At 45.8% G+C, this 14,186-nt stretch overlaps 1 pseudogene; it reads right to left on the minus strand.

Annotated features, from left to right (window-relative positions):
• LOC103752252 overlaps positions 1–14,186 on the minus strand; it is a 104,851-nt pseudogene that overhangs the window by 64,499 nt on the left and 26,166 nt on the right.

Consider the following 14,186-nt stretch of genomic DNA (forward strand, 5'->3'; position numbering starts at 1 on the left):
CAGCACCCAAAGACAGCTAACAACTGTCCATAACTCCAATTCCAGAGGATCCAATGCCCTCTTCTGACCTCCACAGGTACTACATGCACACTTACATACATGCAGGCAAATCACTTCTACACATAAAATAATAAATAAATAAATATTTTAAGAGGTTTCTTTTTTTCCCCCAGACCCAATGGAGTCAGTTGCACATATGAACTCACAGCAGTGGTGACAGCATGCGTAAGAACTCAAGCTCAAGTCAAACACAAACCCAGCATGGAGGGGTGAAACAGGCACGAATCCATCCCTAGCTAAGGAGCAATTGGTGATTGATAGCTGTTGGGAGAGGGAAAGTCAGTTTTCTTTCAGGGAGTGGCCCCTGGTAAGTCAACCATGCTCCAGTGGATGGCCACACACCCAAGAGTGTGAGCTTGCAAAGGAAAGAGAAAACAAAGTTGGGTGGTGTATTAGTCAGGGTTCTCCAAAGAAACAGAACCAGTAGAATGAATATATATATATATATTCAGTTAATCTCAGATCCAATCAAATTGACACCCAGGATTAACCATCACAATATGTATTTTCTTTGCAGATACCTCTATTTCAACATCCCAGTGACTCTTTGAGTTACTATTTCCCAACATGTCCCCATTCCTAATTCATCCCCCTCCCCATCCACAAGTCTACAGAGCCATGCCAGTTAATCTCAGATCCAATCAAATTGACACCCAGGATTAACCATCACAATATGTATTTTCTTTGCAGATACCTCTATTTCAACATCCCAGTGACTCTTTGAGTTACTATTTCCCAACATGTCCCCATTCCTAATTCATCCCCCTCCCCATCCACAAGTCTACAGAGCCATGCAGAGACCAGCAGCTGTCTTTACACCATACTGTGCTTCACTCACTCTCTTTAGCTGAAAATCAGGACAGCAGGGGGGCCTGCTGCTCAGAGGGTTTGTGACAGTGACAAGACATTGCACTGCAGTCTCCTGAAAGTCCAAGTGCCATTTTAAGCTCTGACAACTTCAAATGTGTAAACCCTTCACATGCACACACAAAAAAGGATAGCCCAGGGTGGTAGTGCTTGCCTTTAATGCAAATATCTACTGGGCAGAGGAAGGACAAATGGTGAGTTCTAGACCAGCCTAAGCTATAAAAACCCAAGGGATTGGGATGTAGCTCTGTGGTAGTGTTTGCTTACTCTGTGCTGGGTTTGATCGTCAACACGGCAAATACAACAAAACAGAAAACAATAACAAACAACAACAAAAACAATAACAACCAAAAATTCCCTACAAGAAATGGATTAAAAAAGGACAACAGTGACTGAAAAAAAGTGTGTGATATTTTATTCAAGTTTTGCCAAACTAAATAAATGTTAAATGCTAAACTTTCAAAGGATGGCATTAAAAAAAAAGTATTTATTTTTATTTTATGTGTATGTTTTGGGGTTTGCTCATCTGTATGTGCACCATTTGAGGGCAGTATCTCTCAGAGGCCAGAAGAGGGCATCACCTCCCCTGGAACTGGAGTTACAGGCAGTTGTGAACCACCAGAGTGTGGAAACTGGGGTCCTCTGCAAGAGCAGAAAATGCTCTTAACTAAGCCTGAGACATTTCTCCAGCCCCCAAAGAATGGCATTTTTGACACATACTTAATGTTTACACAGACTGAAAGTGAAATCTCAAAATTTATGATTCAGAAAGCTTGAGGGAATGCTGAGTGTGGCCACACACACCTTTAATCCTGTTACTCACAGGCAGAGGCAGGCAGATCTCTGCAAGCTCTAGGCTAGCCTTGTCTCTATAACGAGTTCCAGACCTGCCAGAGCTATATTGTGAGACCTTGTCTAAAAACAAATCATAGAAAACAAAACCAAACCAAAAAACCCAAATAAAAAGCATAAGCCTTAAATACAAGCCACAAGAGCAAAAGCTGCTCATCCTGCCATCTCTGTTGCTTTGATGTCCTGAGTTGGTCCCTTTGCTTCCCTTGGCTTTGGCAAGTCTCTACTACTGAGCTCTTGCTTGTGTGTAGAGGCCTCCTTGCTGGTCTTCCTGCCTTACCCAGCTGACTCTGCACCTCAGTTCTCTCGCCTCACTAATCAGAAGCCTCTGACTTTCCAGTGGGGTCATGCGCATGCTCCTCAGATCATTGTCCCTTCTAAGCACTCTGTCTCTGGCCTAGTGTCCCTAGCTTCTCCTGCCCCATCTGGCCCCTACCTCTTTGTCTGCTCAGGACTCTTCTGAAGGCCCCACATCAGGCCACTGCTCCTTGCAATGACTATATCAAGGTCCTTCAAGGCTGACTTGTTCATAACCATGAACACCTACAAACAACCTAAAATTGCTAGGAACAGGAAAATGTTCCAATCAGCCATGGTGTTCTCCTAGGGAATATTACATGGCTATTCAAAATGGTATTGTACTAGACTTTGTGGTAACCTGAGAAGACAGCCTTGATTTACTAAGAAAATGATGGTGAAGACTGACTCAGCGGTTAAGAGCACTGGCTGCTTTTGCAGAGGACCCGGGTTCTGGTCCCAGCATCCACATGGTGACTAACAATTGTCTATAACTTCAATTTCAGGGGATCCAAAACCCTCTTCTGACCTTCATGGGCACTGCACGACATGGGTGCACTTACATACATGCAGTATGTAAGTATTAAAATAAAAATAAAAAATAAAGTATTTTTAAAAAAGAAAATGAAGGTTAGTATAAACTAAAATGTGCAGTGTGGCTCGCCCTTCTTATAGAGTATAGAAACAAGAGGAAAGGGTGTATCTCAATTCATTTTTCATTCTGGGGACTGAACTCAGGGTCTTGAGCCTACCAGGCAGGCAACTCTTCTGCTGAGTTACTCTCTTGGCCTTTGATCTTTTGAGACAGGGTCACACTATGTGGCTCAGGCTGATTTGGAACTTCTGGTCTTCCTGCCTCAGCCTCCTGAGCTTGAGATCGTAGGCATGTCACTCCATGCTCAGCTACCTCAATTCTTAATAATTGTCCTCTTTGATAATAAAACATTTCATCCTCTGAGAGTGTTCTTCTTTCTTGTTCTCTTGTGTGAACACTCCCTTCCCTGGTGCCTTGTATGTACCTGACTAATGCAGGTGTCTTGTCCTATTGTGATTATTGAGTAGATGTCTTCTCTCCATGTTTGAGCTCCTTAAGGAAAAATATTTATTTTTCCTCTTGTGGTTAATACGACCTGAAATAAAATCAGTGCTTAAGTGAGACCTCAGCAGACTGTCTGAAAGTGCCTGGATCTGACCTCTGCATGGTGATGAGCTTCCTCAAATTGCACCATACCCAACCCATCTAACTAGGATTAATTGAGGCCCCTCCCATGTCTCCAGGGGTAGACCTTTCTGCCCTACCATAGGGTGAGGGCTGAGACTTTAGCACACAGCCTGAGGGTGCCTGGATCTGGGCTCTACCTGGTGGTGAGCTTCCCCACATTTCACAGTACCCAACCCCCTAATTGGGATTACGTGAGGCTCTTCCCACTTTGCCAGGGTGAGACTTCTCTGCCCTATGGTAGGGGCTGAGACCTTAGCAGACTGCCTAAGAGTGCCAAAATCGGGCCTCCCCTTAGCAAACTTGCCAAATCGTGCTCTGAATACCCAAAGGTTGGGGTCCAAATGTTAGACGAAAGTCCGAGTGTACCTGATTGGAGGCTGACTTTGGCCCAAACCAGAGTACACACAATTTCAGCCACCTGATATTTGACAAAGGTGCCAAGAACATACAATGGAGGAAACAAATGGTGCTGGCAAAACTGGATCTCCATCTGCAGAAGAATTAAACTGGATCTTTATCTTTCACCTTGCACAAAAGTCAACTCCAAATGGATCAAAAAGCTCAATGTGAAACTCGAAACTCTGAAACTATTAGGAGAAAACATTGGCAGTAACTTACAAGATACGGGTATAGGAAAGGGCTTTCTAAATCGAACATAAGTTGCTCAGAAATTAAGGTCAACAATCAACAAGTGGGACCTCATTAAACTAAAAATCTTCTGTATAGCAAAAGAAACAACCAAGAAAGTGAAGAGAAAGTCCACAGAGTGGGAAAAAGTGACACATCTGACAGAAATTTAAAATCCAGACTACATAAAGAACTCAAAAAACAAAGAATCGAGAAACCAAACGACCCAATTAAAAATGGGCTAAAGATCTAAACAGAGAGTTCTCAAACGAAGAACTAAAGATGGCTAAGAAACATCTTAAGAAGTGTTCAACATCATTAGTAATTAGTGGAATGCAAATTAAAAACACCTTAAGGTTTCACCTTACCCCAGTCAGACTGGCTAACATTAAGAGAACAAATGATACTAAATGCTGGTGAGGATCTGGGAAAAGAGGAATGCTCCTTTACTGCTGGTGGGATTGCAAACTCGTGCAACCCCTATGGAAAGTAGTGTGGAAAACTCTTAGAAAACTAAAAATGAACCTACCATATGAATCTGTTATACCACTCCTTGGCATATACCCAAAGGACTCATCCTATCGTAGAGACACTTGTAAACCATGTTTGTTGCTGCTCTTTTCACAGTAGCTAAGAGATGGAAACAACATAAGTGTCCCTCAACTGATGAGTGGTTAACAAAAATGTGGTGTATTTACATAATGGAGTTATAGTCAGCAGTAAATAATGACATTTTCAGGTACATGGATGGATTTAGAAACTGTTATACTAAGTGAAGTAACACAGACTCAGAAAAACAAATGATATATGTTCTCTCTCATCTGTGGAACCTAGCACCAAATCCTTATAAGTCAGTACAGATCCTGATGTAACTGCAGGAAACAGGGAAATGGAAGGAAACCAGGGAAGTAAAGGGAAAGAAGGAACCTGAGAGAACAGTGGGAGGCAGGTGTTACTGAGGGAGAAATGTGTAAACAGGGGTAGTTAAAGGGGAGGGGGAGGAGGGCTATACAAAGAACTATAGGGATAAAGGGGAAGAAGGAGTTCCAAAGAAGTGGGACCATAGCATACAAAAATTATCAAGGGATAAATGGGGAAATTGGGGACACTTTAAATGGGGAGGGCATGGAGGGAGGGCTAGACAGGGAGACAAAGAGGAGACATAAATAGTGCCTAGCTAGTACATAAAAACCCCAGAGGGAATTGTATTAGTTCAAAACCTACTGAAAAATTACACATACAATATCCCTCATGAGTCGGTGAGTAAGCTGAAGACTACATAACAAGAAACAGTATCAGACAGGAGAAACTTTCCCTCAAGTTGTTGGCCAGGGTAGACTCCCAAAATTACACAGGCTATTGCCACAGTCCTTTATTGCCTCTCAGAACTTGATGGTAAGACCCTGTTTCTGAAGAAGACATACTTTGGATACAGGATTTCGAGCAATGGAGCTGGAACTGACCTGGAAGAGACCTCCCCTGAAGAGTACTTCTCATAGCTTTGGAGAGCACTATGAAAGCTGGTAAGGGAGAACATCAATCGACGGACCAACCCCAACTTCAAGGCCTAAAAACTACATCAATGACGAGCACAGCAACTGACACTGGTGCAGTAGTGGCACTTTTATTTTGGGTGTAATCACAGCTACCTAATTGGACTTAAAGCCCACTCAATGGGAGGAAACTCATGTCTGGTACTATAAATCTAGGTGGAGCGGTCATAGATCTCAGAGAAAACTCCAAGGCTCTCATATCCCTAGACAAATGTAATTTCTTACTATGTGCAAAACATGGATACTTAAATTTGCAAAGTATCCCAGTCAGCATCCATCAAAGTAGCTTCTTTTTTAACAGACAGAGATTACTGCAGATTTATACCACTGGTCACACACAGAGATTCTCTCTGAATTTCCCAAGCCTAAGTGGCACACCCAGGATGCAACCTCTACACCTAGGACTCATGGAATACAAAACAAGGGATGCAGAGAACACTAACGCATCTTTCAGTTTTCATCAGTGAAGCTCCCTCAGGCAACAGAGGTCCAGGAACACGGAAGGCCACAAATGGCAAAAACACAGAGAATAAGAGTCAGCACAGTGTGGGTCCCTGGACAGGACTCCTGTATTGAGGTCCATTCACTCAGGGCTCAGGTACCACAACAGAAGAGGGGGCAGAAAGTCTGTTAGAGCCAGGGAGGTAGTGTATGACCATACACAATAGTCCTACAGGTGCCTGGAACCCTTGTCATACAAACCTACAGCAATGGTGTCAGCATGCATCAACTTAGGGAGACAAAAACCCAGTAGGCAACTGTTGAAATGAACAACAAACCCCAATCTTAGTTGAAGAATTATTGGCAGATGATTACTGCTGGGTGAGGAAGAGCTGATCTTCTTGAAGGGAAGGACTCTAGACAGGCTGACTAAACCTCAGTGGACAAACTTGCACTGAAGGACATCTTGGGATACTGTTTAACATAATACCAATGTAATAGGCCTTAATACAAATGACGGAATGTATGAATTCCAGTGTGTGTGTGTGTGTGTGATTATGGGAGGGTGCCAAAGGGGAGGGGGGAAGGGGGCATAAAGATGATTTTATGTATGAAATACACAAAAATTCAATAAAAAATCAGTGCTTAATGAAAATTTATGGAATGAACCATCTAGAGGGGAGAGAGACACACATACTGATACTGAGTGACCAGTGCTGCCACAGAGGCAGGGGACCCTAGTCTACCATGCTGCAGGGACTGGCAGGATGTTAGGAAGTGTTTCAGGCTGAGGGCCTGTGACATGGTGACATCATTGACAAATACAAGGAAGTTAGCTTTCCAGAGAAAAATAGAAACTCTTTCTTATACATGTGCATTCTGGGTTGATGGGAGAAGACTTCGGGGTCAGAATCATTGACATGAGGGTGGGGGATGGTGCCTAGAGAAACTGAATGAATGAGCAATTTCTTTGAATGAAAGCATGCTAAGAGAGAATGACCAAGAGCTGTGAGTCCTCTGAACCTTGTGGACAGACAGGGCAATAGGATGGTCAGCATGAAGATGGGAGCCTGTCCAGCAGAGAAAGCATAGGGAGAGAGAGTTCAGTGCAAGGCCCTATCTCATGGCCTGGCTCAAGAAGGCAGATGGAGAAAGGAGGTCAGATCTGGCAGTTAGATGTCAGTGGTGATCTGTATTTTATAGCCCCTGGACCAGCTGAGAGTCTTTGTGGTGCTCAGGACATGTGAGCTCATAGGATCCATAGAGGACCTGAAGAGACAGGCATATCTAGATGCTCACAGAACCATCCTGGGGGCTCTCAGCACTTGTCCTTGCTGTCCATTCCCATTCAGCTGAAGCCTCCTCACATTGCTGCAGAACTTAATGCAGAAAGTGACCACCAGGAGCTCCACGTCTGTCTGGACCAGCAGGTTCTTTACGTCTGTCTGAACCACTGGATGCTTGCTATCCCTCAGGACATAAATCTGCGTTTGTTGGAAATTGCTCATCACCAGTCTCAGAATCCCTTTCTCCTGAAGCTCATACAGACAGTGGAATATCCCTGGAGAATTTGGCTGTTCAGTGTGGTCCATCATCTTAATCCACTGTAGCAGCTCCCTCCTCCTCTCCAGAGACTGCTAGTAGGTGAAGACCCTTTTTAACCCTCTCTTCCCCCTTTTACTAAAAAGGCCAAATAGGAAGTGCATGATTGATGGTTCCAAAAGGTCATGACTTCCATACACTTTAGTCAACTTGTCCAGAAATAGGAACATTGGAAAACTGTCCCTTCTCTCCTTTTTATATCCTAAGACACAGAACACTGCTGCAAAGGATTCCTGGAGATACAGGTGAGAAAAGCTATAACTCAGAGAGCTGGGCTCCTTTTGAAGGACACCCTTCCTCCCAGGCTCTCCTCACCTGCCTGGACAGTGTTGACTTCATGTAAATGGTGATGATAGCCTCATCTAACCCCTGCTTCTCAAAGTCTTCTATACTGAACAGGGTTTTTCTTTGCCAGATGCCCTGAGCAGCCAGAGAACAGAGCTCCATGAGCTGGAGACCCAGGGGCTGAGCTGGAAGAGCTTGGGAAAGGAAGTGCAGAGTGCTGTGGTGGTCTGTGAGGTCAGTGAGAGGCTTTCCTTCTTTTCCATCTGCAGCTTCAGGCAAGTGCAGACCAGCCAGCACACCCAGGGCATGAGGCACAGGGTTAAGAGTGCTGGGTTTGATTCAACCAAGTCAAAGGCTCTACTTGCTTGGCTTTCCTCTGTGAAATGCTCGTAGGAATATTCCCTTCGGCTGGACTCAGAGAATCCCAGGACTTCCACTCAATGGGGCTGTCCCAAAGAAGGAATGAGCTTCTGGAGAGCTGTGATCCGAGCTGTGAGCAGCAAGGAAGCCTCAGGAAGGACGGATTTTCCCAGAAAACTGCCCAGCAGTGTGTGCACCGGCTGTGGCTGGCTCCAGTGCAGACAGAGCTCAGGATTCTGCTCCTTCAAGACCCATGCTGGCTCGTCCACACCATCCAGGATGAAGAGCAGCTGCTCAGGATGAGACAGGAGCTGCCCCATGGGAACTTCAGGCACAGACTGATCTTTTGCGATGAGCTCAGCCAAACTCAGCATCTTGCACTTGGCCAGTTCTCTGCAGCTGAAGTAGAAGACGTGCTGGAAGCGACCCCTGTAGAGCTGGCCTTCCTCCCAGGCTCTCCTCACCTGCCTGGCCAGCATTGACTTCCCAATTCCAGCAGCCTCCTCCAGTAAGACTACTTGAGGTTCTTTCTGGCTACCTGGGCTTGGGCCAAATAAGTCTTGGATCCCAATTAGATGTCCTCTCTCCTCTGTTACATCCTGATACCAGCTTTCTGTGACCAGGGGCTCCTGGCCTCTGGGGTGAGAGTTTTGTAGAAGTAGCAACTCTATAAAGTTTTGGAGCAAATCCTCATTTGTGTGGGGCAAGACTTCTCTTTTACTTGATTTTGGTATCTTTCTGAAATAGTTTCTAAGTAAAGGGAAGAAAAATGGAGTATAAGTATACATAGAGGAGTCATTCATTCATTTATTCATTCATTCAACTGATTAGATCTAGGCACCTATCTACGCTATGCAATACACTCACTGTAGGCAACAGTATATTGTGGTCAGTGCACTGCAAAGAACTTTAAAGTAGAAGGTTCTAGTTCAAGTCTTGCCTTGACCATATACTAAACTCTGTATGACTTTCCTTCATGCTTTAGATATTCGTTAAGGTTTTACCATGTGCCTGACCTGCCCTAGGGACTAGAAATAAAGAGTAGGCAGACAGAAACAACTGTGGCTCCTTCTAGTCTATGGGATGAACTGCTTACTTACTGAGCCTCGGTGTTCTCATTAATATGTTGGGGGCTGTGGTTTCTACCTGTAAGAGGTCATAGAAGGATGCTAAAATTAGCAGAGATTGCTGGGTGTGGTGGCACATGCCTTTAATCCCAGAACTCGGGAGGCAGAGGCAGGTGGATCTCTGTGAGTTCAAGGCCAGCTGGGACTATAAGGAGACCCTGTCTCAGAAAAGCACCCCCCCAAATTTATCAGAGATTGGAGCAGGTATGTATTTGTTCCTGACAGATTTCCTCAGTCCCCACCATTGCAGAACATACTTCAAGTCCTGCTTGTGCATCTGGTGGAGGTGGACCAGAAATGCAAGTAGAGTTCATGCTCTGGGACATAGACAAGGACCCCAGGGACATAGACAAGGTCTCCAGCCCCAAGGACAAATATGACAACCTGATCCATATTTTACACTATCACCCAGATATCTATGGCATCAACAAAGCTTGATTGTGGCTATTGTTTTGATGTCTTCTGTCCCTCCCGAAACTCATGTTGAAACTCAGTTGCCAGTGTAGCATTATTGACACATAGGTCTTGTGGAAGATGTTTTGGGTCATGGAACAAAGCTCTTAATAACTGACTAATACTTTTCTTGTGGTATGGTTAAGCTATTATGGGAAGAAGCCCCCTCCTCTTTCCTGAAGGTGCCATGAATGGAGCCCCATGAGTTTCTCACTGGAAACTCAGCAGTTGTGGTCACCCCGTCTTGGACTTCCAACCTCCAGAACTGTGAGCTAAATGCGGATCTTTCAAAACATTTACTGAGCACGGTGGCATACTTCTCTAATCCCAACTCTCAGGAAGCAGAGGCAAGAGAATTATGAGCTCAAGCCCAGCATTGGCTACATAGCAAATTTGAGGCCAGTCTACATGAAATCCTGTCTCAAACCAAGTGAACAAGCAACAACAGTAGCATGTTGGCTCATGCTGTAACCCATTTCATAGTTCTCCACCTTTGCTCAGCTTCTCCTACCTTGTCCCACTCCCTTCTCTCCTACCAGAGCATCTTGGGAGTCGCTGCCACAGTAATTGACCTGAACACAAATCCCATCTCAGCATCTGCTTTGGAAGAAAGTACGGTGTGACGGATTGGAGGGTGCCCTGTGAACTAGATATCTCTGTACGTCTTGCATACATTCTGGGTATGTCCAGAATATGAAGCTACTACCCGTCCTGCCTTGGTTAAGGTGCTGAAGAAAACCTGAGGAGAGTGAGGAGTGTGGGGTCAGTTCATATAATTAGCCCTTGGGAGTCTGGTTTCAGGGGGCCACCTTGCTTTTGAAATCAGAATCTGTAGATCTACTTTTATTGTATTTTGTGGGAACATTTCTGATCATCTTCCGAGTGCAGCAGGCTGGCCAAGTACTTGTGGCCGTTCTACTTAGACCATGTCTGCCTGAGGTGCCGAGAGAGCGCAGTTCTTCCCAGGCTCTGGTTTCTTGTCTCCTACTCCTCTATCTTTCCTTTTATTTTCCAAAAATCTAACAATCGTGACTTCTCTGGGCTAATAATATTTTTAATAGAGCCTCACTATGTAGCTCAGGTTTGCCTTGAAGTCAGGATCCTCCTGTTTCAATTCCTTTAGTACTAGGATTACAGGAACATGCCCATGACTGATGAGCTTAGTTTCAAAGTCATTCCATTTTATTTTATTAGTATTTGGTTGGAAACTTCTGGGTATAAATATAATGTGAATTAGGCAGAAAGATTTTGATAAACTATCTGGAGGATAAGGTTCCAGTTTTATTTTATGCGTATGAGTGTATGGCCTGCATATATGTAAATGCACCCATGTCATGCAATGCCTATGGAGGACAGAAGAGGGTGTCAGATCCTCTGGAGTTACAGACAGTTGTTAGCCTCCATTTGGATTCTGGGAACCGAACCTGGGTCTTCTGCGAGAACAGCCAGTGCTCTTAATCGCTGAGTCATCTCTTCTGTGCCAAGAGCCTTAATGTTAAGTGACAATTACTTAAGTAAACCTTTACTAAGTGGCACCAAGGGACAGTGGATCATCTTTACAGCTGGGCACAGTTTAATTAGGCACTGAAACTTGAGCCATGCAAGTTGGGGGCTCCAGAGAGAGAAACTCAGTTGCTCAAGTTCACAAACACTCAGGGGCAGAGCCATTGCAGGAATCTAGCAATATCCAGGCCTGGAAATGCGATTTCCTCCTCTATTCTGCTGCTGCTTGTGAAAATCCTGCCTCCCTTTCCCTTGACTTTCCTGTCTGTGCCCCAACCTCACCTCAAGCACTGACAATGGCTGCTACAGGCTCAAACTCTATCACCCTTAGTTGTCACCCTGACTTCACCCAAGTGCTGTGTGACATGGAATAGCCATTCCACCCCCAATGTCACTTTCCTCTTCTGAGCCTTCACAAGGCTGAGTCTATGTCTCACATGCCTCTTCCACTCCACAGCACAGATCTGCTCCTCTTCAAGCCTCACACAAAGTCCCTGCCTCATAAGTCTGAGGGAAGACTCTCCTGAAGATATCCATGGGAGGTTAAACTGCTCAGGTCTCTCCCCACAAAGGTCCCTGTTACACCCCTGCCATCATTCTCTCTCTTGCTCTTCCACTGTAGGACCCAGTTTCTCCAGATCTTCCATTCTCCACCACACAGAACAATTCTGCTCCCCACCCCTTGCTTGTTTCAAGTGCCCTGCCCCAAGGAAGGCCTGGCAGTAAGGCTCAGGGGTGATGATAGGGTCCCAGTTGGGTACACTGGGATTCTGTATACTCACTTGACATCTCTACCTGGGCCTGAGCACAGAGTCTTCAGGCCCATCTGTCCCAGATATGGAGTATGAGGTCCCAGGCCTCCTGATCCTCATACTGAGCCACCAGGTATGAGGCCACCTCCATGCCACTCGCCTTCTCTTGCTGAGCTGAGGTCCTGGTGGAAGAGCTCTCCAAGTGTGCTTGTCTGGGCAGTCTATGCTGGAACTCCTTCAGCTCTTCCTCCTTTAGTAGCCCCAAGTAATAGGCCAGTCGATGCTTGACTGTGCTAGACATTTCTGCCCAGGGAGCAGGGATAAATCACGTGAGGGCAGAGAAGACAGCAGTCTCCCCTGGTCTTGGCTTCTATGATTTCCAGTGCAAGGCTTTCACTGGGATGATTTCTTCTGGCCTAGAAGACTCTATTTAGTATTCAGATCCCATGTCTTTAAACCCCAGGTTACCTGTCAGTAGATTGCGTTGGGAAGAGGGGAAGGGGAGTGGCAGGAAAAGCCCTATGAGGTGAAACCCTGGGAGACTAGGAGGCACTGGAAGAGGTTCTGTTGTACTAAGAAAGGGCTCAGGCCTCCCTGGGAAGGGTAATGGAGAGGGGATATAGGAGAATGGGGGTTGGGAGGGTGGAGGGATGGGAAGGAGATGAGAGGATAAGGGGATAGGAGGTCAAGAGGGGTAGAGGATGAGTGATGGGAATGGGCAGGTGGAAGGATGGGAAGATGAAGGAACAGGGGAATGGACAGCTGGGAAAGAAGATGGGAGAATGAAGGGAGGAGAAGATGGGGATGGAAGAATCAGGGGTTGGGATCATAGAGAAATAGGAAGATTAGAGCATAAGAGGACAGAGGGATGGAGGATATAGGATGGGGTGTACATGACACTCATGCTCTGTTTTCTTCAGCTTCTTCTCTATTCTGGGATCCACACTTCTGAGATCAACCCCTTTAACCACTGACCTGACAGGGGGTGAGGTGAGAGATGCAGCACAGAGGGTGGATTCAGAGCCCAGGCCTGAGCTCACATTTGCACCTTTGAAGGTTCCTAATAGAACCCTCCTGGCCTCGTACACCACACAGGGGGATAAATCCTGAGGTAGCCTAGCATTAAGGACTAGTCACTCAGAGAAAAGGCAATGGAGTGTAGCCAGGGGAGGGGAGGGTCCAGGACAGAGCCATGCTGTGGCAGGAGCAGGCACATGCAGCCACAAGTCCACCCAGCACTCTGCCACCCACCATAGCTGGCCTGCAGACTCTCCAAGCAGAGGACTGGGGCCTGGGCTCTGACTCTCAGGATGTTGTCTCCATGTCTGCATGTCTGCCACAGCAGTTCCTTAGTAGAGACAGGACAGGGCTTATCTTTCCTCCCCTCTCATGGTTTGGAGACTTCCTGAGCCCCACTACTCACCCTGATCTTCTAGGGGGCCCACTGATGAATATGTCCTCGGCCAAGGGGCGCGTGTATGATGGCAGCTCTCAGCTAGTAAAAGAAAGTGAAAGAATCTTTGCCTGGCTACTACAAAGCCAGGCCTCAGGGAGCCTGTGCAGATGTTCTTCCTCACTTGTCAGCTGGCAGAGCTCTGGGACTGCAGGGTGAACAATAGCCTCACTGAGCTTAGCTGCTTTTATAAACACCACCGGAAATTATGGAGCTGCCTTGATGAGTCATGGGCTGGAGGAACTAGACTAGGGAACCTTGGAAAGACTCACAAGGCCTCGACTCCCTGAGTGGAGGTCTCTCTCTCTGAGCCTCACTTTCTCATCTGCTAAATGGGAGCTCACAGGTTTGTCACGAGGTCCCAAGTCAGCAAAAATGCTCGGATTACCCCAGGTCTGAACTCTAGATCTCCCCCTTTCCTCCCCATCCTCCCCATGTCTTTACCTTCCCTACTTCATAGGAGCTTTATTTCACTTAATGAAATAAAGCCCTAAACTTTAGGTTTTTTTTTTTTTTTTGAGTACTGACCTCTTTAAAATCTCATATTCAATCTTCAGGTCCCACCAAAACCATCTTTTTTTTTTTTTTTAGGTTTCTGGTATGTGTGCATGTTAGTTTACATGTGTACACATGTGTTTTTGTGTTTGTAGAGCAGCAGCATCTCTCACTGAACTGAGAGCTCATAGATCTGGCTAGTCAAGCTAGCCAGCTAGCCGATGGATCCCATCTCCT

This window comes from Nannospalax galili, unplaced genomic scaffold (assembly GCF_000622305.1).
Source record: "Nannospalax galili isolate Female #2095 unplaced genomic scaffold, S.galili_v1.0 scaffold146, whole genome shotgun sequence".
In the NCBI taxonomy this organism is placed as follows: domain Eukaryota; kingdom Metazoa; phylum Chordata; class Mammalia; order Rodentia; family Spalacidae; genus Nannospalax; species Nannospalax galili.